This window comes from Lithobates pipiens, unplaced genomic scaffold, assembly GCF_037356315.1.
Source record: "Lithobates pipiens isolate NorthernLeopardFrog02 unplaced genomic scaffold, aLitPip1_a1.2 Scaffold_13, whole genome shotgun sequence".
Taxonomy (NCBI): Eukaryota; Metazoa; Chordata; class Amphibia; order Anura; family Ranidae; genus Lithobates; species Lithobates pipiens.
In genome coordinates, this window is record NW_027507718.1 from 287,278,181 (window position 1) to 287,304,971 (window position 26,791).

Here is a 26,791-nt window from a genome sequence, read left to right on the forward strand (position 1 = left end):
GACTGATCTCCACTGGTCCATTAGGGAGGCATATTGGACAGTGGGAGAGGACCTGACAAGTGAGTGCACAGGCTTTGTTACAGCCTTGGCAATTGGCAGAAGGAAAGTGCGGCATTGCATGGTGGGATACTGTAAATAAGGCCAGAGTACATGTGGTCAGAGTTAGTTGAGCTGGGGAACAGAGTCCAGGAGGGAGAGGCTGAGCAGCCCTTGGTGGTCGACCCAGGGCCTAGAGAGAGAGAGAAGCTGAACCCAGAGGTCCTGCAGTGCTGACTAGAAGGGAGACACCAGGAAGGATCTGATTCTGCTTACTGTGAGTACAGATCTGTGTCTTTGTGGCCTGTCGATTGAGGGCCGCCCCCTTTAGCTAGAAGAGTCAGTGGATGGGTGTCACTAAAGGTGGATGCTAGAGAGTGTCCCTAAGATAATTTAGTGCATCAAATCTGCTGCCAGTAAGAGCAAGAATACTTAACCCTTCCTTACATGTGGCTGTATGGTCAAAACAGTGTGACTGCTTCTACTACCAATCCAGTGTGGCCAAGTGAGAGTTGTCCTCACTTGTGAATAGTTCCAGTTGGAGTATCCCACTCATCCCTTCTCCCATCCAAGTTCCAAAATAAAATACAAAAACACAAATCCCCTGGACTGGTTATTGAGCAACGAGTAAACGGGAGTAAGGGTGGGACAAGCGGGAACTCCTAGCAACCAAGCGAGAACCCTTGGCAATAAGGCAGGAATCCCTAGCAACCAAGTGGGGACCCCTAGCAGCAACGTGGGAAAACTTCAGCAACAAAGTAAGAACCCTCAGCAACAAAATGGGAACCCTCATCAACTAATTGGGAACAATTAGCAACCAGCTGCAGGTAACCAAAGAGAAGCCTATGTAGTCAACACTCAGCAACCCCTACAGGGATAGTGCTACATTCAATTTTAATTATCTTTTCTTTGATTGTACCTATTATAGACCTTTCTAACCGATCTGGGACTCCTGGCCCTCTCTGCCAATCGCTTAACTGGCTTCCACTAGTCAAACGTTCAAAATTCAAAATACTAACCCCAAAATACAAAGCCATCCACAACATCACCCAAGTTACACCAACGTCTTCTGAAGATGTCGGCTAAATGATTATTATTATTATTATACAGGATTTATATAGCGCAGCCTAAATCATCCTCTCCACTCTTCCCAGGACATTGTGCTCTCTAGCACTCTTGTTACCTCCTCCCACACCCGCCTCCAGGACTTTTATAGAACCTCTCTCATCCTCTGGAACTCCTTACCCCAATATGTCCACTCAGCCCCTACCCTGTCTGCCTTTAGGCGATCCTTGATAACTCATTTATTCAGGTAATTTATTTAGGACGAGGTACTCTATTCCCCATATTGCTTTTATCACATGTGATTGTTTTTATATGTTTTTTGTACATTGCTTTTTACCTATTAAAAGCCATCGTTTTACCTGCATCGGAGCCCCCCCCCCCCCCTTTCTTTTTCATTTTTTTCTTTTTTTTTTATGTGTACCGATGCAAGTGCTGCTGAGTTTCACCATTTGGTTCCAGCACCCTTATTAGGGTTGGTTTTGGTCATTCTTTTGCCATCACTTGAGTTCCTGTCCTCCTGGTACCGCCTGCAGTATCCATTATATCCATGGTCGATACCGTGTGAAGTTGGAGTAAGGCCAATCTGGGAATTTCCAGACATCGGACATCTGATATACAGTCATCGTGGACCTGTCCCATGGGTGCATTCATGCTCGATTGACTCGTTGTCTTATGATAGTCGAATCCAACATCTCTGGTAAGCATATATGAACCTTGATGTTTATTTTGAAGATGCCTACAGTTTGATGACTCTCGGGGCTGTGTGACATCCTGTGTATTCAACTATGTGTCTAGATGGACATTTAGTGTTTCATTCACCTTTTTGTGGACTTTTTCTCACTTATTACTTTTTTGTCTGATTAATCTCACTCAAAAGTTTCCACTGTTTATATGTTTGGTTTAGCGCTACATATTCACCACTATTACTGATTTGAATTTTTGTCACATTCTGTGTAGCTGCTTTTTCCTTGATTCAGTTTATTTTATAGGAAAGGCGCAATAATTGTATTTCACATTTATTCAGGGAAGCCTACCCCCCCTCCACCTAAAATCCCCTGCAGCTATTACCTTTACTTTTACTATCTCCCCTCCCTTTAGATTGTAAGCTCTATGAGCAGGGCCCTCCTATTCTTTCTGTATTGAACTGTATTGTAGACTTCCTGTTCAGGCGCCACATGTAGAGGAGTGAGAAACGGCAGATCCGGGTACAGCGGCATACAAAACCTGCCTCCCAGCGCCCGTGGATGGTGAGCAACCTCCACCTCCCCTGCACTAACTCAGGAAACAGCAAAGATGGGCAGATTCGTAGTCCATAGCTCCTCCAGAGCACCGGGAGCCTTTCGCTCTGAGCTCTCCCCGCCAGACCCACACACTGTTCCTCCTATGGCTGCGGCGCCTCTCCCTCTTGAGGAACAATTTGCAGGACTGGCAAGGGCAGTCACAGCTCTCCTATCTCCCACCATCACAGTTGCTATTGATCAAGCTATATCTGCAGGGATAACTCAGGTCAGGAAGAAGATGGGAGAACACGCTAGGTGGCTCTCTGAGTTGGAGCCAGACATAGAGGATGAACTACAAAACACCTTCACATCTGAACAACAGTCAAAGCAAGCTCAACAAATCATCTTAGACAAATTAGATGATTTATAAAATGGCTCAAGACGCAATAATCTTAGGGTTATTGACCTTCCTGGGACCATAAATACAGAAGCCCTGCAGGACATTTGCTTCATATGTATTCCAAGTGTTCTGGGCATAACAACTCCATGTACAGTGGAGAGGGCCCACCGGCTGGGAGCCCCGTCTAATGACAGACGCATAGCACTCTACCTGAACTACTCTGACAGAGTTAATATCCAAAGATCATTCAGAAATTCAAAATCTCTGTAACTTGATGGCCACAAACTACTACCATTCACGGACTATTCCCAAGAAGTCTTTCGGAGATGCAAAGCATTTCAACCAATATGTGCTGCTCTCTTCCAGAAAGGGGTTAAATTCACCCTGGCTTATCCAGCGGTACTCTGTTTCACAGACTCATCTGGTGATCCCAAATCTTTCTCTCATCCCGCCGAAGTGATGAACTACATGCAAGCCTACCTCCATATCCCAATGGATACCTCCACGCCCCCAACCCCGCCAGGCATGGCTGAACCAAGAGACCAACGCAGCCCAAGGAAAGACCCGGCCAAAAAGTTTCGTCCTGCCTACCCTACTGCTCACAACAATCAGAAGGGTAGGAAGGCTAATCTATGACCTAGAACCTCCACCCTGCTAACTCCCTCTATCAGGTCCTTTTCGATGCTACTGCCTCACTGGCTCCGGTTCAGACAACTGCTTAGCAATGTTTGATATTCATGTTACATCATAGCTATCGTTGTCTCCTATGTAATTGTTTTTCTCGACAGGCAGGCACAACCTTACCGCGGGATGGCCCACCCCCTTCTATCTAGGGGCAGTATAAGTCTTGTCTGTCCACTCTTCACCTCTCCGTTACTCATCAGATCTTCCTGGAGGATGGCCTGTCTCACAGTCCGTGGACAAGAACTAAGGAACCCTGGGTAACGCTGTTCATTTGGGTTGACTATACATGTGGAAAAAAAACGAAGTCCAGGCTTCTCTGTGTATGCTTCTGTTTGATTTGTTTGTTAATCCCTCATTGTTTGGTTCTCCAGCCCAGACCTCACACTCTAATGCCGCGTACACACGAGCGGACTTTTCAACATCCAAAGTCCGAAGGACCGAGTCCGTCAGACTATCCGATCGTGTGTGGGCTGCAACGGACTTTTGATTCACCAAAGTCTGACGGACTTTAGAATATGGAACATGCTTCAAATTTTCCCGAAGGAACTCCGCCGGACCCGGTCCCCTTCGAAAACTCCGCTCGTGTGTATGCTACTCCAACGGACTAAAACCGACGCTAGGGCAGCTATTGGCTACTGGCTATGAACTTCCTTATTCGAGTCGGGTCGTACGTCATCACGTTCGAATCCGTCGGAGTTTAGTGTGATTGTGTGTGGCCAAGTCCGTTCGGCCGAAAAGTCTGTCAGAACTCCGTCGGAATTCCAGCAGAACTCCGACGGAACTCCTTTGGAAGTCTGTCGGACTTAAGTCCGCTTGTGTGTACGGGGCATTAGATTCCCTTACATCCCACCAATCATTGGTTCTACAGTGATACCCTAGTCACATTTCATTTAAAGCTATACTCGTATATGCTTTCTAACATGGCAGTAAAATTCCTCACAATATACAACACTCCATGAAAATCTCCAGGAATGTTAAAGGGCTACGCTTGCCCAACAAGCGTATGGCAGTAGTGATGGACGAACTTCCGACGGGACGTTTTGCAAACGCGGCCGATAGTTTGCGAACCGTAACGTTCGCGGCGGGCCCCATTGACTTCAATGGGAGGCGAACTTCGCAAACCTACAGGTCAAATTTGCAGCCAAAATAATTAATAGCTGTGCAAACATAGTCCCACCACATGGCCAATGACATAACACATGTATGAGGTGAATCTGGGATCGACAACTACAAGCATTCTTTTTTTATATGGGAAATTGTTGTGACAATTCAGGACTGTGGAGCGCATGAAGGTAATGGAGGAGAGGGAAGGTCAGGGTAGGCAAAGAAGAGAGGGTGCAGGAGATGACCACCAGCAGCGTGACATACAGCAATGACACCTGCACCGTGATAGAGTCATCTGACACCAGCACCGTGATAGAGAGCACTGACATCAGCAGCGTGACATACAGCAATGACACCTGCACCGTGATAGAGTCATCTGACAACAGCACCATGATAGAGAGCACTGACATCAGCAGCGTGACATAAAGCACTAACACCAGCACTGTGATAAACAGCACTGACAGCAGCACCATGATGGAGAGTACTGACATCAGCACCGTGATATACAGCACTGACACCTGCACCGTAAGCAGCCCCAGGAGGAAGTCAGCACAGCACAGGGATGGTGGGAGCCCCTCATAATAAGCATAGCACAGGGATGGTGGGAGCCCCTCATAATAAGCAGCCCCAGGAGGAAGTCAGCACAGCACAGGGATGGTGGGAGCCCTTCATAATGAGCATAGCACAGGGATGGTGGGAGCACCTCAAAATATGCACAGCAGAGGTACAGCCCCAGGAGGAAGTTAGAACAGCACAGGGATGGTGGGAGCCCCTCATAATAAGCAGCCCCAGGATGAAGTCAGCACAGCACAGGGATGGTGGGAGCCCCTCATAATAAGCAGCCCCAGTAGAAATATGACACCGCTCAACCTCTTCAAAGAGGAGGGTACGGGCATATAGTACGGTGTGCTTTTTTTGGACAAGGAAGTGAGCCAGATGAAGAAAGAAGGTCTGTGTGCTCGATTAAAAAAATTGTTTATAGACATATGCATGGTCTACTGGTCACATGTGTTGAATTCCTCCGAGATCCATGCCTCATTAATTTTTAGAAATGTGAGGTAGTTAACACTGTCAGGAGCTAGGCGAGTACGCTTATCGGTCACTATCCCCCCTGCTGCGCTGAACGTCCTTTCGGACAGGACACTGGACGAGGGGCAAGCCAACAGTTCGATTGCAAATTGGGCAAGCTCTGGCCAGAGGTCAAGCCTGCCCACCCAGTAGTCCAGGGGTTCATCACTCCTCAGAGCGTCCACATCGGCCGTTAACCCGATGTAGTCAGACACCTGGCGATCTAGGCGTTCCCTGATGCTGGATCCAGATGACACCTGTCGATGGGTCGGCTGAAAGAATGACCTCATATCCGAAGTCACCAACACATCTTCAAACCGGCCTCTTCTTGCAGGCGCTGTTGGATTGGTACCCGCAACTCCTACTCTGGGAGTGGGAATTGCTCCTCTGCCAGCGCACGCAAAGGCAGAATGCAGCATTTCTCGAAGCAAGGCCTGGAAGTGCTCCATTCTGCCAGCCCTCTGTGACGGCGGTAACATTTCCACCATTTTGTGTTTGTACCGGGGGTCTAAGTACGTTGCCACCCAGTACTGGTCCTTGACCCTTATGGTTTTTATACAGGGGTCCCTATTAAAACACTGGAGCATGAAGGCCCCCATTTGCACTAAACTGGAAGCGGTGTGGTGGCCTGGCTCCTGCTCATTATCCAGGATAATGTCGTCCTCTTCATTCTCCTCTCCCCATCCACGCACAACAGGGATCCCAGAAAGGTTTAAAGCATGCTCTTCTTGCTCCTCCTCATCCACCCCGGCACCATCCTCCTCTGACTCCTCTTCAGACTCCTGTTGTTGACTTGTCTCAGATAGAGTAGCCCCCCCTGGGAAATCATCCAGCATTGCGACTTCCTCATCTTCCCGCTCCTGCTCCTCCACAGCTTGATCAATGACACGACGCAATGCACGCTCCATAAAGAAAGCATAAGGTACCATGTCACTGATGGCACCATGGCTGCGACTGACCAGTTTGGTGATCTCCTCAAATGGCCGCAGAAGTCTGCATGCGTCGCGCATGAGCAGCCACTGGCGCAGTGAAAAAAAACCCAGCTCCCCAGAACCTGTTCTGCCGCAGAGTTCATACAGGTAGACGTTAACTGCACGTTTCTGCTGGAGCAGCCTATCAAGCATATAGAAGGTTGAGTTCCATCACGTCGGGCAATCGCAAATAAGACGTCTGACCGGCAGATTGTGTCGCCGCTGAATGTCAGCAAGGCGAGCCATGGCCGTGTAAGATCTTCTGAAATGGGCCGAGATTTTCCTTGCCTGCCACAAGATGTCCTGGACCCAAGGGTATTTGACAAGGAAATCGCTGCATGACCAAGTTTAAGACGTGTGCCATGCATGGCACGTGAGTGATTTTGCCTTGTTTCAATGCGCTAAGCAGATTGGCACCGTTGTCACACACCACTTTACCAACTGTCAAATTGAGCGGTGTTAGCCACTGATCTGCCTGTGAACGCAAAACTGAAAGGAGTGCCGGGCCAGTGTGGCTCTTGGCTTCCAGGCACAACAGACGCAGCACGGCATGGCAACGTCTCACCTGGCATGTCGAATAGGTTCTGGGGAGCTTGGGCGGCGCAGCGGAAGAGACGTCAGCCAAGGAGGAGAGGGAGGAGGATGGAGTAGGAGGAGGAGGAGATGAAGAGTCAGGCCTGCATGCAATCCGTGGCGGTAAAACCAAATCTACACGGGTGCCACGGGTTACATGCTTGACGGCCGTCAGAAGGTTCACCCAGTGGACAGTAAAAGTGATATACCTTCCCTGCCCGTGTTTGCTAGACCACGTGTCTGTGGTCAGATGTATCTTGGCACCGACACTGTGTGCCAGAGATACATTCACTTGCCGCTGAACATGGCCATATAGCTCTGAGATGCCCTTCTCTGAGAAATACTTCCTTCCTGGGACCTTCCATTGTGGTGTTCCAATGGCCACAAATTTGCGAAAGGCCTCCGAGTCCACCAGTTTGTATGGCAGTAGTTGGCGGGCTATCAGTTCTGACAAGCCAGCCGTCAACCGTTGGGCAAGGGGGTTATCTGGCTTCATCATTTTTTTACGCTCGAACATTAGGCCCACGGAAGCCTGCCTTTTTGCAGAAAAACGTGAGCTTGGCGTGATGGAAGGTGGAGTGGAGGACAATTGTGAGGAGAGAGGAGAAGGAGAAGTAGAAGACGAGGCTGGACAGTGAGAGCCTGGAGTGTGGCTTTGTGTGTTCCGTTGCTCCCACTCGGCTCTGTGATGGCTGCTCATGTGCCTTCCTAAGGCGGTCATCCCTAGGTGAGTGTTGGGCTTACCGCGACTAATGCGTTGACTGCAAAGATTACACGTTAAAAAAAGCCCACACTGCGGAGCCATGTGCCGGTGTCCTGGAAGCGCCAGATGTGACCGTACATGGTCGATGACTCGCTCCTGATACATTTGCAGTCTGCTATGTCCCTCCTGTGCAATGTAAGTTATTCCTGCTTCTCCCCCCTATCTGCTGGTCCATATCTCCCTCTGAACTCCCCTCCTCTTCCTGTCTTGTGGGCACCCACGTGACATCACTAGACACGTCATCATCAACGTCACCTTCCCCACTGCTATAAGTAGAGATCTAGGAGTAGGCAGCAACCCCCGGGGACCAACCTCCTCCTTGGACTGATCTGGGTACTGTCGTCAGACTGCTGAGTAGCGGTTGTTGCTACCTCCTCTTCCTGATCCAATACCAAGAGTGGCTGCGCATCAGAAATGTCTTCTTGATATGGATCGGAAAATAATTCCTGTGACTCAAGCGGAAGGTATGTGGTGGTGGTGGTGGTGGTGGTGTTGTTGGTGGTAGTGTCTTTGGGGGTGCACATAGCAGAGAGTGAAGAAGAGGGTGCAGATCGAGAGGATGAGGAGGGTGAGGAAGAGTAAGGCTGAGCGAGCCACTCAACCAAGTCTGGTGCGTCCTTTAAAGTAATTGAACGCACCTTCTGCAACTTCCCACTTTGGCTCAAGCCTGTTGCTCCTGCCCTACCCCTACCACCCCTGCGGAAGGGCCTGCCTCTTCCTGTGCCTGTGACAAAACTCTGTCCCTATACCGATGAAGGACTACTGCAGTATAGGGCAGCGGTCAGCAGTAGTGTGACTCAACCCTATGTATTGTGGACCTATACCAGTCCTTATAGAATAGCAGACTGTACCTCACTCAACCCTATGTACTATAGCACCCTACACCAGGTTATTAGCAGTCCTTATAAGGACCTTTGTGGAACAATTAGGTTGTGTGTGAGTGATTAGCAGACTGAACGTCAGTACCTATACCGATGAAGGACTGCTGCAGTATAGGGCAGCGGTCAGCAGTAGTGCACCTCAACCCTATGTATTGTGGACCTATACCAGTCCTTATAGAATAGCAGACTGTACCTCACTCAACCCTATGTACTATAGCACCCTACACCAGGTTATTACCAGTCCTTATAAGGACCTTTGTGGAACAATTAGGTTGTGTGTGACTGATTAGCAGACTGCAGCAGAAGGGCAGCAGTCAGTATAATATTATTTCTATATTTGTAAGAAAGAATATTATACGTGTACAAGCCTATTACCATACCACTGATACCAGTCCTGAAAAGAACCTTTGTGGACCTAATATAGTAACAGCTACTGATTAAACTGACCCTCACTGCCTCACACACAGCTTCCTGCCTGTCCCTATATAAACTGACAAAACAGAGGCTACTGGAACAATAACTGGAATAGCACTTTTGTGGACCTGATAGTAACAGCTAATGACTAAACTGACTCTCCCTGCAGCACACACCGTCCTGTCCCTTTCTCTAAACTGACAAAAGACACTCAGGCTGCTGCAACAATCAGTAGCACAGCAAACCTATATCCTAAACTACACCTAACACCTATACCAGTCCTGAAAAGAACTTTTGTGTACCAAATAGCTAGCAATTTGGGTCACTGCAATCTCTCCCTACTCCACACAGCAACCTCTCCCTATAGTGACAGAAGAAAGAATGTAAAATGGCCGCCGGATCGGGTGTATTTATAAGTTAGGGGGAATGTCCAAGTGTCCATGTGCTGTAATGTCTCAATTGGCTGTCCTGTACCCCATGATGGATGTGTCATCATAGGTCAAAGTTCTTTTACACAGTAAACACGGAAGTCCGCCGGGCGAACGGCGCCAATAGTCCGCCGAACGGGCGGACCACGAACAGCCGAAATTCGTCGCGAAACGACCGCCGGACGAACCGTTCGGCCATCACTATATGGCAGTTCTTGGCCATCTGAAATGCCTAAAAACAGATATAGTGCTGCTAAAGGAAACACACCTTACAGCATACGACTTCCCTTGTATGGGTAAACTAAGGGTGGGACAGGTGCTCGGGTCATCAGCAGTGAAGGGCAAGGCAGGGGTCCTCCTCCTAAATCACAAGAACCTTCCTTGCAAAGTGATTTCAGCACAGGAAGATAATGAGGGAGGACATCTCAAGGTCAGACTCAAAACCCCTTCCAAACCCTTCTTCCAAAATTTAACATCTACCTTAGCTCTGCTTATACACCTCCCTCTTCTCGTAGTTGGAGATTTTAACTCAGTTATCAATAACAGGGAAGATAGATCATCAGGTACGTGTACTCCTGTGTTATCCCCCCCCCCCCAAACTCCCCTACACATCTGCAACAGTTTGCAGATGGTTCACAAGTAATAGACCCCTGGAGATTGACACCCCCAGAAGGAAAAGAGTACACCTTCTTCTCTCTTCCTCACAACTCTTTATCCAGGATAGACTACACCTTCCTGAACTCCCCCCTTCTCGGACATGCCTCTGAGCCGTGCATTGACGACATTTCAGATGATCCACTGATCTTGATAAACTTAACAGGTCTAATCACACAAACTCACGCCAGGATCTGGCGCTTTCCCGTCTTATCTGGCTCATGATAGGGACCTCCAACATATCATTTGCGACACATGGAAGGAATACTCCTCTACTAATTCAGAGCACTGTGACAACCCTAATCTGTTTTGGGAAACCGGGAAAGCAGTCCTGCGGGGAAAGATTATTTCCTATGCCTCTCACTACAAGAAAGGGGTCTCCAGAGAATACGGCAAGGTGAGCAAAGCCTTACGCACGGCTCAAGCCAGTCTAACACAAGACAACTCGCCAATACACAGGGAAGTATGGTGAGCTGCAATAGACCACTTTGATATGGGGCAGAAGCTCAGGAAAAAATACATCAATCATTTCTTTATCTTAAGTACCATAAATATGGCAAAAAAACAGAAAAACACTTGGCCCGCCTGTGCAAAGGCCCCCATACATCCACACATACAACTGCTCTAAAAAAGATGACTCAGGAAACCTTACTACTTCAACTAAAAACATAAATCTAATATTAGAACAATTCTATACATCACTCTATGGCCCCGATCCCATTGACAAAGTTACAGCGCTAACTTTCCTGGACAAAATTTCACTCCCCACCATAGACGACACACCCTTATCTAAATTGAATGCCACAATCTCCCTGACAGAGATCACCAGGGTAGTCAAATCTCTAACCCCAGGCAAAGCCCCAGCTCCAGACAGTTACACTTTTACATGTTTTTCAAACTCTCCATAAACATCAATGCCCCTACCCTAACGTCAGTATGCCAAGGGATTCTTGAGGGGAACCAATATCTATTCTCAGGTCTTCAGGCCCATATCAAATTAATCCCCAAAAGGGGCAAGACCCTCACTGACCCAGGCTCCTACTGCCCAATCTACCCTATTGAATTTAGACACAAAAATCCTATCCAAAATAATGGCAAACAAACTAGCACCCATTATGCCTTCCCTCATTCACCCTTCACAAGTGGGTTTTACCCAGGGAAGATCAGCCACATCAAACATCAGAAAAGTCCTGACAGTCCTGGAGATGGCCAAAGTTAATCCCCCTGAAGAGTCTGCTGTTATCACACTTGATGCTGAAAAAGCATTTTGATAATGTCAGTTTCCATTGGTTGCGATTGGTTCTGTCTAGGGATGGCCTTGCGGTTCGCCCGGCGGTCGGTTCGCGGCGAATTTGGCGTGTTCACGATTCGCCAAACCGGCGGACTTTTCAGCACATGGACAATTGGACATTCCCCCTACCTTATAAATAGACCTGATCTGGCGGCCATTTTACATTCTGTCTTTTGTCAGTGTAGGGAGAGGTTTTTGTGTGGAGCAGGGACAGACTGTAGTGACACAAATCGCTAGCTATTAGGTCCACAAAAGTCCTTTTAAAGACTGGTATAGGTGTACAGTATATAGGGTTCTGGTGCACTGCTGCTGACTGCTGTGCTGCTGATTGCTGAGTGCACTGCTGACCGATTCTGCAGCTGTCTTTTGTCAGTGTAGGGACAGGACGCTGTGTGGAGCAAGGACAGTCAGTTTAATCACTAGCTATTACTATTAGGTCCACAAAGGTCCTTTTAAGGACTGGTATAGGTGTACAGTATATAGGGTTGTACACGTATAATATACTTTCTTTCAAATATAGAAAGCCTATTATACTTGACTGCTGAGCTGAGTGCTGACCGATTCTGCAGCTGACTTTTATCAGTGTAGGGAATAAGGGACAGTCTGTAAATCACTAGCTACTAGGTCCACAAAGCTCCTTTTAAGGACTGGTATAGGTGTACAGTATATAGGATTCTACACGTATAATATACTTTCTTTCAAATATAGAACGCCTATTATACTTGACTGCTGAGCTGAGTGCTGACCGATTCTGCAGCTGTCTTTTGTCAGTGTAGGGACTGAGGAACAGTCTGCAAATCACTAGCTACTAGGTCCGCAAAGGTCCTTTTAAGGACTGGTATAGGTTTACAGTATATAGGGTTGTACACGTATAATATGCTTTCTTTCAAATATAGAAAGCATATTATATATCACGGTGCTGGTGTCAGTGCTCTCTATCTAGGTGCTGGTGTCAGTGCTCTCTATCACGGTGTTGGTGTCAGTGCGCTCTATCTCGGTGCTGGTGTGGTGTCAGTGCTCTCTATCTCAGTGCTAGTGTCAGTGCTCTCTTTCTGTCTCGGTGCTGGTGTGGTGTCAGTGCTCTCTATCACGGTGCTGGTGTCAGTGTGCTCTATCACGGCACTGGTGTCAGTGCTCTCTATCTCGGTGCTGGTGTCAGTGCTCTCTATCACGGTGCTGGTGTCAGTGTGCTCTATCTCGGTGCTGGTGTCAGTGCTCTCTCTCTATCTCGGTGCTGGTGTGGTGTCAGTGCTGTCTATTTCGGTGCTGGTGTCAGTGCTCTCTCTCTATCTCGGTGCTGGTGTGGTGTCAGTGCTCTCTATCACGGTGCTGGTGTCAATGCTCTCTATCACGGTGCTGGTGTCAGTGCTCTCTATCTCGGTGCTGGTGTCAGTGCTCTCTATCTATCTTGGTGCTGGTGTGGTGTCAGTGCTCTCTATTTCGGTGCTGGTGTCAGTGCTCTCTCTCTCTATCTCGGTGCTGGTGTGGTGTCAGTGCTCTCTATCTCAGTGCTGGTGTCAATGCTCTCTATCACGGTGCTGGTGTCAGTGCTCTCTTTCTATCTCGGTGCTGGTGTGGTGTCAGTGCTCTCTATCACGGTGCTGGTGTCAATGCTCTCTATCACGGTGCTGGTGTCAGTGCTCTCTATCACGGTGCTGGTGTCAATGCTCTCTATCACGGTGCTGGTGTCAGTGCTCTCTATCACGGTGCTGGTGTGGTGTCAGTCCTCTCTATTTCGCTGCTGGTGTCAGTGCTCTCTCTCTACCTCGGTGCTGGTGTGGTGTCAGTGTTCTCTATCTCGGTGCTGGTTTCAGTGCTCTCTCTCTATCTTTGTGCTGGTGTGGTGTCAGTGCTCTCTATTTCGGTGCTGGTGTCAGTGCTCTCTCTCTATCTCGGTGCTGGTGTGGTGTCAGTGCTCTCTATCTCGGTGCTGGTGTCAGTGCTCTCTATCTCGGTGCTGGTGTCAGTGCTCTCTCTCTATCTCGGTGCTGGTGTGGTGTCAGTGCTCTCTATCTCGATGCTGGTGTCAGTGCTCTCTATCTCGGTGCTGGTGTCAGTGCTCTCTATCTCGGTGCTGGTGTCAGTGCTCTCTGTCTCAGTGCTGGTGTGGTGTCAGTGCTCTCTATCTCGGTGCTGGTGTTAGTGCTCTCTATCATGGTGCTGGTGTCAGTATTCAGTCTCTATTGCGGTGCTGGTTTCAGACAGTGAGGGAGGTAGCAGCGGAGAAGCCAATCAGCAGGCAGTGCCAGCACCATGGCTGAGGATCAGCACTGGACTGGCACCTCCGGACCACCGAAGTGGAGCCCTGCATAGGTGGGGGTAAGGGCCGGGCAGAGGGAGGGGCTCAAGCACAGGTTGGCACACTGGGACACTGGCACAGGACTGCGCTTCCCTGATTGTGGCACTGATCATCTCCTGCACCCCCTTCATAGCCTGGCCTGACCTTGCCTCTCCTCCATGGCCTTCATGCACTCCTGAATTGTCAAAATTTCACAGATAAAAAAAGAATGCTTGTCGTTGTTGATCCCAGATTCACTTAATACTTTTGTTATGTCAGTGTCCATGTTAAGGGACTGTGTGTGCACAGTTAGTAAGTATTTTGTGGCTGAAAATATGACCTGGAGGTTTTTAAGGTTCACCTGCCATTAAAGTCAATGGGGTCTGCTGCGATCTTTGTGGTTCGCAAACTTTTGGTCGTGTTCGCGGTTCGCGTTCGCGAAATGTCCTGACGGAAGTTCGTCCATCACTAGTTCTGTCCAAATTCTGGTTCTCAGGCCCATTTCTACACCTTATTCATACTATGTACTCAGCCCCCTCTTCAAATGTGATAGCAACAGGAATCATCTCCAATAATATACACCTTCACAAAGGCACTCAACAAGGGTGCCCCCATTTCCCCCTTTTATACAACCTAGCACTCAAACCCCTCTCCCGATTTTTACTCTTCCAATCCAATCTTTACGGGGTTGGAATTGGCTCTACAGAGCTATGCACTGCACTTTTTACAGATGATATTCTCATCTTTACATCAAACCCCAAAGCGGACATGCCGCATATTCAAGAGATCTTCACAACTTTCCGTACATGCTCAGGATCGAGAATTAATTTCTCTAAAAGAAAAACCCTATCCCTATCCTAAGCACAACCTTCTCACTGGGTGGCTGACTTGATCTTCCCAATCTCTAAAAGCCACATTACATATTTGGGGATAAAAATAGGCAAAGTACCCTCCTCACTTTACCAACTCAACTTCCTCCCTGTCCTATCCAAAATTAGTTCAGAGCTAGAAAGCTGGTCAAGTTTCCCTCTCTCTTTTTTTGGTAGGTGCCACATTCAAGATGGTCAGCTTTCCAAAGCTTCTCTGCCCTCTTCAGACGATCCCACTTCTATTAAAGCACAAGGATATTCAGAAACTACAGAAGGCCCTCTCCATCATTCTATGGAAAGTTCGCAGACCTCGAATATCTTTACAGATACTCTATCTTCCAAAACATGAAGGGGGAGTCAATCTTCCAAATGTTCTGCTCTATAATCTATCCTGTCTCTTGAGAGTAGGTCTGTACTGGATGACAAAAGCTTCCAGATACTCCAACTATGAACTGGAGACTCAGATGTCAGGCTCCTGTGGTCTTCCTGCATTGCTGCACTGTGGAACAAGATCGAACTGTCGCTGCAGAAACATATCCTTCTTATCCAGGACACGCTGGAGCTCAGGTGCAGCATCACTCGGCATTCTCCACATGGGCCACACACGGCCTTTGCACTTTTGCCCAATTATTTGATGCTTCCTCAGGAAACCCCTCCCCTCTTCAAAAATCCTACATCTGTTCAAGTTACCCACCCACCATCTACTACATATCCACCAATCAACCAGTTTTGTGGAACTCGCTCTTTACAAAACCAGTCCACTCTACCACCTCCACCTCATGGAATAAAGACTTACACTCTCCAGAGGCATTAACCCTTATCGTGGCAGGCTACAATACTACATGCACTTTCATAACGAATGTGTTCTGGCGTGAACAGCAATACAAAATCCTTCACCGGGCTTACATTCCTCATTCACCCTCCAAAGTCTTTCTGGATCGCTCTTACTGCCCTTTATGCAATGAATGTAGACCTTCCCTACTCCACAGGCTTTATTCTTGCCCTCTCATAGAACGCTTCTGGAACCATGTTGAACAGTATGTGGCGATAGTCACCGGCCTTCACCCCCACAAGAACATTTACCCCCTATTATTTGGATCGCTAGAAGCTCTTAACCAAGACCTGCCTAGGTCACAGGTCAGAATTGTACAATACCACAAAGCATGGATGTCTACATGCTACATGGCTGCCAGGAGAGCAATTCTTAAAAAGTGGACACTCCCCCTCCCTCCCACCATCAAAGACTTAAAAATTGACTTGCTAAATCTCCTCAGGATGGAGAAATTAGATCTGATCCTCTCCAGTCAAAGAAAATCAGTTTGTTTTTATCACAAATGGACCTCATTCATTGACAAAGCGCTATCAACCTCTGAATATTCCACCTTTAACCACCTCAGTACAGTGCAGTTACACCCCCTTCCTGACCAGACCAATTTTCAGCTTTCAGCGCTCTCACACTTTGAATGACAATTACTCAGTCATCCAACACAGTATCCATATGAAACTTGTGTCCTTTTTTCCACACAAATAGAGCTTTCTTTTAGTGGTATTTAATCACTAGTGGGTTTTTTATTTTTTGTGCTATAAATAAAATAAAACGTAAATTTTGTGAAAAAAATGCCTTTTTCTTCGTTTCTGTCACAAATTTTTGCTAATTAGTAATTTTTCTTCATAAATTTTGGCCAAAATTTATACTGCTACATATCTTTAGTAAAAATAACCCACATTAGTATATATTATTTTGTCTTTGTGAAAGTTATAGAGTCTACAAACTATGGTGCCAATCACTGAAAATTGATCACTTCTGATCAGGCCTTCAGTACATCAGGTGTATCTCATTTCTTGAGACTCTAACTAGTCAGGAAAGTACAAATACCCCCCAAATGACCCCTTTTTACAAAGTAGACATCCCAAGGTATTAAGTAAGTAGCATGGTGAGTTTTTTTAAGTTGTCATTTTTTCCCACAATTCTTTGCAAAATGAAGATTTTTTATTTTTTTTTATTTTTTTTTACTAAATTGTCATATTATCAGGTTATTTCTCACACACAGCATATGTATACAACAAATTACCCCCCAAAATACATTCTGCTACTCTTCCCGAGTACGGCGATACCACATGTGTGAGACTTTTACACAGCCTGGCCACATACAGAGCACCAACATCGATGTAGTACCTTCAGACGTTCTACGAGCAAAAATGACGCATCTCATTTCTCAACCACCTATTACACTTTTGAAGGCCCTGGAGTACCAGGACAATGGAATTTCCCATAAAATCACCCCATTTTGGAAAGCTAACACCCCAACGTATAATCTGTGAGGCATAATGAGTCTTTTGAATGGTTAATTTTTTTCCAGAAGTTTTTGGAATATGTGGAAAAAAATTAAAACGCATTTTTTTTTACACAAAATTGTCAATTTATAAGATATTTCTAACACATAGCATGTATATAGCAAAAATTACACCCCAAAATACATTCTGCTACTCCTCCCGAGTATGGCGATACCACATGTGTAGGACTTTTACACAGCCTGGCCACATAGATGGGCCAAACATTGAAGTAGTACGTTCAGGCGTTCTAGGAGCATAAATGACACATCTTATTTCATTCCTACCCATCACACTTTTGAAGGTCCTGGACCACCAGGACAGTGAAATTACCCACAAAATGACCCCATTTTGGAAAGTAAACACCCCAACGTATATTCTATGAGACATGGGCTGCAAATAGGTACTCGGGTACTCTGATGGGCTGGAGATAGGTACTCGGGTACTCAGGTGGACTGTGACAGGTACTCGGGTACTCAGATGGACTGGAACAGGTACTCGGGTACTCTGATTGCCTGGTGACAGGTACTCGGGTACTCTGATTGCCTGGTGACAGGTACTCGAGTACTCTGATGGCCTGGTGACAGGTACTCGGGTACTCTGATGGCCTGGTGACAGGTACTCGCGTACTCTGATGGCCTGGTGACAGGTACTCGGGTACTCTGATGGCCTGGTGACAGGTACTCGGGTACTCTGATGGCCTGGTGACAGGTACTCGGGTACTCTGATGGCCTGGTGACAGGTACTCGGGTACTCTGATGGCCTGGTGACAGGTACTCGGGTACTCTGATGGCCTGGTGACAGGTACTCGGGTACACTGATGGCCTGGTGACAGGTACTCTGATGGTTTGGTGACTGGTATTTGGGTACTCTGAAGGGCGGTGACAGGTACTCAGATGAACTGTGACAGGTACTCGGGTACTCAGATGGGCTGTGACAGGTACTCGGTACTCTAATGGACTGTGACAGGTACTCGGTACTCTAATGGACTGTGACAGGTACTCGGTACTCTAATGGACTGTGACAGGTACTCGGTACTCTAATGGACCGTGACAGGTACTCGGTACTCTAATGGGCCGTGACAGGTACTCGGGACTCTAATGGGCCGTGACAGGTACTCGGGTACCCTGATGGGCCGTGACAGGTACTCGGGTACCCTGATGGGCCGTGACAGGTACTCGGGTACCCTGATGGGCCGTGACAGGTACTCGGGTACCCTGATGGGCCGTGACAGGTACTCGGGTACTCTGATGTGCCGTGACAAGTACTCGGGTACTCTGATGTGCCGTGACAGGTACTCGGGTACTCTGATGTGCCGTGACAGGTACTCGGGTACTCTGATGTGCCGGAACAGGTACTCGGGTACTCTGATGGGCCGGGACAGGTACTCGGGTACTCTGATGGGCCGGGACAGGTACTCGGGTACTCAGATGAACTGGGACAGGTACTCGGGTACTCTGATGGGCCGGGACAGGTACTCGGGTACTCTGATGGGCTGGGACAGGTACTCGGGTACTCTGATGGGCTGGGACAGGTACTCGGGTACTCTGATGGGCTGGGACAGGTACTCGGGTACTCTGATGGGCTGGGACAGGTACTCGGGTACTCTGATGGGCTGGGACAGGTACTCGGGTACTCTGATGGGCTGGGACAGGTACTCGGGTACTCTGATGGACTGTGACAGGTACTCTGATGGACTGTGATTGACAGGTACTATGAGGGGTGGTGACAGGTCCTCTTTATTGGGGGGGGGGGGGCAATCAGTATGTTTGGTGTACACTGTATGCGGTAACGAGATGTTACCGCAATCTCCTCCTCACACACGATCGGTGTGTGAGGAGGAGAACCCGGTAACATCCCGTTACCGTGGTTTGTTTACATTTTAGTGATCGGCTGTGAAAGGATCACAGCCGATCACGTGGGTAAACAGCCAGCCAATGGCTGTTTACCAGTGTCGGTGACGAGCAGTGTTCCCGGGGAACACGCCGCCACCAACGTGCACGCGCAGCGCGCTCGCGATCGCGCGCATGCGCCGTGCACGTAGGGGGTGTGACCATCTGTGATCGGCCGTGACTTCATCACGGCCGATCACGTGGTAAACAGCCATAACGAATGGCTGTTCACCCCCTTCGGTGGCGAGCGGTGTCTCCGTGACACGCCGCCACCGAAGAAACAGGGATGTGCGCGCACGATCGCGCGCATCCCTGTTTAAACGGGAGGCCATCATATGACGGCCTCCCGCCACAATAGCTGCGCCGCCTGGCCGTCATTTGACGGCCGGCGGTCAGCAACTGGTTAATAACCCATTGCACACCAAGGAGGCTCTCACAACAACACCTATCACCACATCCTTGCAAGACCAATGAAAGGCCACATATCGTCATTTCTCTCCTAACCACCTATTGTACCTTATACTATGAAAAATACACCACGGAGATCTAGCAGATCCTATCTATAACGGTGTATGATTAAGCCACACCAACACAGAAAAAATAAATAAATAAATACATTAATAAATAAAATGAAATTAAACAACATGTTACAGGAGACTGACAGGAACTATGTTTTAGGTTATTTGTATCATTAATTATGTTTATACTTCTCTATGAAACTGTATTGTAATCAGGGCCGGATTAACATAGGGGCTATTGGAGCTGTAGCTCCAGGCCCCTTTCTCAAGATAGGCCCATTTGCCCAAAAAAAAAAAAAGTAAAAAAAAAAAAAAAAAAAAGATTGACTTCGAGGATTGTAGCTCGGCGATCAGGAGTCACAGAGACCCCACATTTGGGGGGTAGGTAGCTAAAGACCCCCTCCAGCACTGGTTAAAATATGGGGCTGCTATCATGTATGGTTCCGGAGATACAGGGCTCCTTGTACAGACTATCAGAAGCTACATACAGAGCGGCCAGTTTAAATACAAGCTGGGACACTCTGCAGCAGACTGAGAGGATGAACTCACAGAGCTTATAATAATTATTTGTATATTACTTATGATAATTAACCCCTTGCCACCCAGGCCCATTCTGAGACTTCTCTCCTACATGGAAAAATCATCATTTTTTTTTTATGCTAGAAAATTACTCAGAACCCTCAAGCATTATATATTGAATAGAAAAATGGTGTTGCGCTCCACAAAAAATACTAAATCAATTCAATAAATAGACAAATGATGATAAATAATATCACGCAAATACAAAAGTAGCTATATGTGACTATTCAGAATCAATTTCTTCAAGTATGCACCTTTTAAAGTGCATCAGTGCCAATCAGACAATGTTCAAACCAGTGTAATGTGAATGGTTAAATATTCCAAATAAGGATAATAAAATATTCCAAATAAAGTGCAAATAGTGAAAAATAAATAAATACTAAAATTACGGATAAGATTCAAACAATGAAAATAAATAAAAAATGCAATAAAAATCCAGGGTGTGTCTCAATCCATAAAGTGCATACAGTGAAGCAATGATAAGAAAAAGGTAAACTAAACAGTCCAGTAAAAAAATTATTTTGGAGCGTCTCTATTTATAACGTCAAAAGCAATCCATATCAAGCCATTTTTTTAGCAGACACCCTATGGAATAAAATGGTGGTCTTTACAACTTTTTATGTTACACGATATTTGCGCAGCAATTTTTCAAACGTTTTTTTATGAAAGAAACTGTTTCATTCATTAAAAAAAAACACAAAAGTTAGCACAATTTTTTGTTGTGTGTTTAAGCGATGCTTTACATTTTTTTTACAGGTTACATGTTTAGAGTTACAGAGGAGGTCTAGTGCTAGAATTATTGCTCTCACTCTAATGATCATGGCGTATGTAACCTGTGTGTTTCTGGCTCTGATACTAACCAGTGCCTACCCAGGGACTGACTAGTATCTCTCCCCAGCCTGTCCCCACACACCCTCTCACCTGCTGACCTGTGAATGGGGCAATCACTCCTGCAGTGTTATTGTGTTCTGCCAGTGAATACAATGATTAGTGTTGCTAACTATAGCTGGCAGCACTGATTGTTTTGGGGAAAACCTGACAGGCTGGTTGTACTCAAGTTGGTTAATAGGTTGACTTGTATAAAACCAGCTAGCCCATACATAGATCGGCTATGGCTGGTCTCTGCTTAATTGGTGTAATTTCAATCCATGTCTGGCCCGCTTAACAACTACGCAGTCCCTAAACATCCTTCCACAAACCTTTACATTTTTCCTTCCCAGATTACTTCATCCTCCTCTCCTATACATAGTGCCCACTGTCATACTCTCCACACTTCTCTCCTATACATAGTGCCCACTGTCATACTCTCCACACTTCTCTCCTACACATAGTGCTCACTGTCATACCCTCCACACTCCTCTCCTATACATAGTGCCCACTGTCATGCTGTCCCCACTTCTCTCCGATACATAGTGCCCACTGTCATACTCTCCACACTTCTCTCCTGTACATACTGCTCACTGTCATACCCTCCACACTTCTCTCCTATACATAACGCCTGCTGTCATATCGTACACACACTCCTCCTCTCTTGTACATAGTGTCCGCTGTCATACACTTCTCTCCTGTACATAGTGCCCACTGTCGTACCCTCCACACTCCTCTCCTATACATAGTGCCCACCGTCATACCCTCCACACTCCTCTCCTGTACATACTACTCACTGTCATACCCTCCACACTCCTCTCCTATACATAGTGCCCACTGTCATACCCTCCACACTTCTCTCCTATACATAGCACCCACTGTCATACCCTCCACACTCCTCTCCTGTACATACTACTCACTGTCATACCCTCCATACTCCTCTCCTATACATAGTACCCACTGTCATACCCTCCACACTTCCCTCCTATACATAATGCCCACTGTCATACGCTACACACTCCTCTCCTGTACAAACTACTCACTGTCATACCCTCCATACTCCTCTCCTATACATAGTGCCCACCGTCATACCCTCCCTCCACACTTCTCTCCTGTACATATTGCTCACTGTGATACCCTCCACACGCTTCTTTTATACATAGTGCCCAATGTCATACCCTCTACACTCCTCTGCTGTGCATACTGCCCACTGTCATAACCTTTACACTCCTCTCCTGTACATAGTGCCTTCTGCCATACCCTCTACACTCCTCTCATGTACATAGTGCCCACTGTTAGACCCTCCACATTCCTCTCCCTCACCTGCACATACTTCCCACTTTTATACCATCCATACTCCTCCCCTATGCCTCTTACCCACAAAAACTGTTCTTTAAAATTATACTGAATATCCTCAATGTTACCAGCTCTAGAATGGGCACTTTTGTCAGTCCAACTAAAGGAAATCTCACAGTCCTCATATTTATTCTGCCCCATTATTAGTACTTATTTAATTTTTTAATTACTATTGTAATGTATAGAGGAACACGGGGGATGTCAGATACTCTAAATATAGCACTTGTAAAGAGTGTCCCTGAAAATATTTTTGAAATGTTGACAACTATGTACTTAGGCACTGCCCAAGGGCCACAGGGTCAGTAGGGGGCCCCATGAGAGGCTCCTGTGATATTAAAGCGGTAGTAAACTTTTATAACATTACTACTTTTTAGAGGCCCTGGGGTAGGTTATGCCATAATGTACAAGTATGCCCAGCATATTAGCACATTAGGGTACACTTAAATTGTCAGACTGAGCCCTCCAGTGCTGTGCTGTGATCAATCCGGCGGGGCCCGGGCACTTCCATCTTCACCCGGACTTCCTTCTGGGTTCTCTTGCCTTGGCCAGGCTGCATTGATGTCATTCCCACACATGCTCATGTGCATCCTCTTTCTCTCATCCCCCTTTCTCTCTCATCCTCCCTCCCTTACCCGTCACACCTATTTTATCCCCTTTCTCTCTCTCTCATCCTCCCTCTCTCTCTTTAATTTAATTTGTTATAACAAAAAATCGTTTTTATTTATTTATTGTTTATAAAAGGCCCCACCAAAATCCTCAGCACCAGGCCCATGATGTTCTTAATCTGGCCCTGATTGTAATTGTACTGCCCCCCACCCCCTCCTATATTGTAAAGCGCTGTGCAAACTGTTGGCACTATATCAATCCTGTATATTAATATTAATAAAACAGAGCATGTGCTCTGTTGAATCAGTTGGGATCTCATCCATACTGACATTGTTTGAATACACATACAGCTAGGACAGTAAAGGCACTGTGATTTATGACATTTCCTTTAAAACATTATTTTACAAAACAAAAATAAAGAGTCAAAGGTTATTTAATGTGATAGCATGTGCATGGTACTGTCTTTAGCTGAATAAATGGGGAAAAAAATGTGAGCACGCAGAGCAGGGAGATGAACACAGAAAAGCCTGGTAATTGAACAGCTGTGTCCTGTGTGTCTTTGCGGTGAAAACAGCAGCAACCCGATTGGTGTGACAGCCAATGACATTGGCGTGCAGCTGCAGAGCATCACAAGCAACCTCAGCAAACACGTGGGGCTTCTCCATGGACGTCATTCCATTCAAGCTGCACTTGCAGATCTGTTGCTGATGCTGGCATCAGGGGAAGGCATGTGCAACATCTTTCTACTGTTCATACAATACAAACACAGGCTGCTTTGTTAATAATTTAACTGTTTTACTGTTTTGTACAATGTAGAATGCAAAACCTGAAATTATCAACTGATCCCCAAGCCCTGTTCTTATAAATGTATTAATTCACACAGCAGACAGAATATACTGTAAATGTAGGGATGGGAATACATAACATAGTCGGGAGGTATTTTGTAGTCCACAGAGAGAACGGGCAATAAATACTAACTGATAAAATTTAGAACAAACTTACATATAAACAAGCAATGAGGAGGTGATATGACAAATATATGTTTAAAGACCCGCGCTGTGGATTTAAAAGGTGTGTAATAGGGCTGCTGCTGTAGTGCAAGGTAAGTACCCTAAAAAAGTGACAAAAGAATTTAAACTCAGCGCTGCACTTATAAACAACTAATGTGCATGTATACAAACATCAACGTGTGTAACATAATAACATGTAGAACAAAATAAAGTGCTCAGTGACATTATAGTGCAGATAAAGTGCAATCAATAAAGTTCATCAGATGTGAGATACAGGGTTGGTGACACGTTGGAGTATATTTCTGGTGACTTTCTGTGCCAATACAGTACAGATAAAGTGCAATCAATAAAGTTCATCAGATGTGAGATACAGGGTTGGTGACACGTTGGAGTATATTTCTGGTGACTTCCTGTGCTCCCCTCCTGGGTCCCCACTCACCAGATGAAGATGATAGGTTGAACTGGATGGACTGGTGTCTTTATTCAAACTATGTAACTATATATAAGCCTGTGTATCAAGATGGTGTCTACCGTCCACAGAGTAGGTTGGTATATCGTGCCTTTAGGGAGTAGAATCTCCTTTCCTCCACCACATGGTCAGGGTCCTACACACTTGACTAGGGGATGTGCTCATTTGTGAGGCTCTTCTATAACCACTTATACTCTAAATTACTTATCTAACAAATGACCAGACGACACGTTATCCTCTTTGGAGTCGAATGGCCATAGCAGCCCATTTTTTATTACAAACATATGAAAAATACAAAAATACTCTGAAACATAACTTAAATGCATATAAATACATTTTCAACAAAAAACATATATAAACCAAATATATATACATCCAGCATTAACCCATTTTTGATCTAGAGGTCTTTAAAGGTAAATTAGAATTGTAACCCACCAGTTGTAATTACGCAAGCTCAGGGACAAACCAGCAACTTCCTTCCAGATACAACCTCCTCCATTCCATTAACATTTTAAGGGAGAAAAAAGGACACCCATACCTCCATCTGTGCCCAACCCCCTTAAACCTCCATTATTTTTTCCAGCACCACCTTCAAAGACCCCATAGACCTAACGCTGCTACGACAACAAAGTTCCCCTAATCTACCCAAATCATCTAAAATGGAAGCGAACCGCCACCCCAAAAAACAGGACAAAAACGCAACCCCGCAACCACTACACCGTGACACACTGAAATTCACAAGTAGGGAGGGAGGGTGGGAAAAAACTCTCCTCCTGCTTCCTTCTCCTCGGAGCGAACTGACTTGCGCGCTGACTCCGCCCCTTCTGACGTCACCCCCTCCACGCGAGAGCCCGCACCTTGTGCTTACCCATTACCCGGCTGATCCTCACAGCCCCCACCCTCGTCATGTCGGCCCTCCCCCTATTTTAGTGTCCGGGCCGTTTCTTGACTAGGGGATGTGCTCATTTGTGAGGCTCTTCTATAACCACTTATACTCTAAATTACTTATCTAACAAATGACCAGACGACACGTTATCCTCTTTGGAGTCGAATGGCCATAGCAGCCCATTTTTTATTACAAACATATGAAAAATACAAAAATACTCTGAAACATAACTTAAATGCATATAAATACATTTTCAACAAAAAACATATATAAACCAAATATATATACATCCAGCATTAACCCATTTTTGATCTAGAGGTCTTTGAAGGTAAATTAGAATTGTAACCCACCAGTTGTTTTGGTAAACCATAAACAGGCCCCCCGCCGTGTAATTACGCAAGCTCAGGGACAAACCAGCAACTTCCTTCCAGATACAACCTCCTCCATTCCATTAACATTTTAAGGGAGAAAAAAGGACACCCATACCTCCATCTGTGCCCAACCCCCTTAAACCTCCATTATTTTTTCCAGCACCACCTTCAAAGACCCCATAGACCTAACGCCACAGCAAGCGCATGTGAAACCTTACATGCGAGATGCCCACCACATCCTAACTGCCTGTTGCACACCGTCCTGCACCCCCAGCTGCCAAAGGTCAAGCCCGATAGCATTCAAGTGCACGCCATCAGAACGTAAAAAACGCCAAGTTTCTTCCTCTAAATCCCGATGACGCCCTGCCAGCCCCCCATTCCGGACAAAAAACTTGGCCACCGCCTTGTTTACCTTCACCCTGGCTCTATTTAAGCCCGCAACAGAGCGCGCCAAATGGCAAGCAGTCCTGGCCACAATATCGGACCAGATAAAAATTGTATCAGGGAAAGAGGCTTGCAACCGCAACAGATCAAATTTGATATCCCTGATCAACTCCCGGGCACACCGCAAACCCAGATCATTACCCCCCACATGTAACAAAACCACACTAGGGGGACGATCCAAGCGAGCGTATCTGTGTATTTCTGGCAACACCCTAGACCACAGCATTCCCGGGATACCCAACCAGCGAACCGTGCCTTCCTCCCTAGACAAACCCAACAACCTCCCATCCCGCCGGACCTCAGCCCTCCTGGCACCCCAATACACATATGAGTGTCCGAGGATCCACACCAGACAAGCCTCCGATTCTGAAAGAAAAGAAAAACACAAAGGAATAGAATGGCAGGGTGGGATGGGAGGAAAGCAAGGTTGCACAACGTTTTTTTTTTTTTTTTTTTAAGAAAAAGAACGTACCATCCCGGCCCACCCCCGAAAAAACTTCACCTCCCAATCGGGCTTGGACCCACCATCCCTCCTGTACCTACAACAAATGAGGGCGAATGTACAACCGAAATCGCGCCGATTCCCAACGCCCAATGCTCTTAACCGCTTCGTCATCCAACCCCCACCGGACTGCCTCAGTGGCAGCCCCAATGCGGAACGAGTGAGAGGAATAGTTCTTTTCCGACAACCCTGCAGCCACCAAACACTTTTTAAATACCGCCTGAAATTGAAATCTAGACAAGGCCGTGCCATTCCCGAATG